Here is a 2100-nt window from a genome sequence, read left to right as displayed (position 1 = left end):
TGCAAATCTAATTTTTTGGCACAGCTACCGACACGTTGGATTGAAGAAGGAGTCAGAGACTTTAAACGAGACACAGTTTGACTCTTCAGTCTGAATACTGAATAATAATCAGTCTCTTCTACACAGTTTGGTTCTCACTTTCACTTTTTCAACAGGTGTCACCTTTTATTGAAACACCTTTGACAGCCCCAGTCAGTCTAGTTTTGCAACATTATTCAATTCATATTTTGTTCATTTGTTGTAAAAGTGTGCTTTATTAAATTACTTCCACCCAAATGAGTAATGAACAGAAAACCTTTTATTATTCCACTATATTAGTACTGTAAGGATGCAGCCAGTTTTGTTCTCATTATCAATAGGTCTGACAATTATTTTCTTAAGTAATCAATTATTCAGTGTATAATGTCTGAAAATATTTTTTAAAAAAAAGGTCTGTCATTATCCCCAGAATCTCAGGACCCAGAACTGAGGTTACTTACATAGGACTTCTCTTTTCTTATCAACTAATCAATTGCTTTACAATGGAAGCCACATTCACCCACACACATGATACCTCAGGGGTAATTTGGGGTTCAGTATCTTGCCCAACAACACTTTGAAGTGCAGGAGGAGCTGGGAACGACCTGCTCTACCTCCTGAGCCACAGCCGCCCATAAAACCCTACGACTAAGACTGATAAATATTCACATTTAAGAAGCTGACACCTGTTAATTCTTTATTAAAAAATAACTCAAACAGTTCACCTTGTGATGCAGCTGGATTTCTCTCCACCGAGAATCCACATTATCGTCTCGTGGCGGACCCACAGTGCTTCAGGCCAATCATCGTCCTATGAGGGAGGAGCTAGAAGCAGCTGCTGGTGTAATGACAGTGAGACGCGACTGTTGGTTAACAGCATCTCCTAAAGAGGTTATCAGAAGTGTAGAGTATTTCTTCATTTAAAGAAGATCAGAGAACAAGACTGAAGACCTTTCTCCATGGAAAGTGTTTGAGTTTGATTTAGCAACAGGCTCAGCTGGTGGTGAAAACAATGGGAATGATGCAAAATCTGTTTTACTCTTGGATGAAGCCCCTCAAAGAATCTTGATCTAGTCCAGAAAGTGAGTTTTTGCATGTCAGAAATCACTCTGCAGGCATGAAGTCGCCCCTTTAGGTGATTTAATAGTTTCAAAAGGAGTTTTTTCACCTAAATAAAATTCAGTTTAACCCTTTAAACTCTTCCTTTAGAAAGCTGAACAAATCCATATAACCTTGAGCCGTGACATATTCTCTCCAGTCCAGCTCAGTGAAGCTTCATCACTATGACACTTAAAATTTCAACAACGAAATGAAATATTATGTAATGAATGGTGAATTTTTGTGCAACATCTTTTTGCAGATTTTCATTTGATCAGACGTATGAACAGCGTCCAACAAAGAGCTTCAGTGTCTGACAGCAGAGACTCCGTCAGCCTCATCGCTGACCTGTGTGTTTGTCTTGTTAAGACATCAACACCTAAAGTACTGCTGGCTGTTTCCGGACTCTGTGTGTGTGTGTGTCTGTGATCAGCTCTGTCCACACACACACACACAGCCACACACACTCTCAGCTGTCCCTGCTCTGTCAGTAACTGGCAGCCCGTCTCTCCCTCCGTCTTGAAGCTGATGACAGCAGCGAGGCGGTTGGCGTGACTGTGGCGAGCGGGAGAAGCCGTCATTAAGTGCTACAGCTTGTTTCCACAACAACAACATCGGTGATTATTATAAGGTGTCACTTCCTGGTTTGGCATTCCCACAGTAACCAAACTATTAAAGAGGACGGGCCAGTCGGGCGCCAATCACCTCCAAGGTGCGGTGAGATGACAAGTTTAGAACAACAAGTACACAACGGCTGCAGGAAGTCTTGTCGGCCTTGTCTGGAGTTTAGATTTGAACCTCCTGTTATACAATCCACCACTTCTCCTCACCACAAACACCTGATCCTCACACAACTTTCACTTACAGATGCTTCATATTTCCTGTGTTATCATCTTCAATAACACAACATGAAGCCAGAAGACACAACATTACGTCGTTGGCAGGTCGCTGGTAGATTTTGAAGGCTGATTCTGCAGTCGAACA

Source organism: Trachinotus anak, unplaced genomic scaffold (assembly GCF_046630095.1).
Source record: "Trachinotus anak isolate AG129_WGS33_773 ecotype Australia unplaced genomic scaffold, CSIRO_AGI_Tana_v1 ptg000007l, whole genome shotgun sequence".
NCBI classification, from domain to species: Eukaryota; Metazoa; Chordata; class Actinopteri; order Carangiformes; family Carangidae; genus Trachinotus; species Trachinotus anak.
This window is presented reverse-complemented; position numbering follows the sequence as displayed.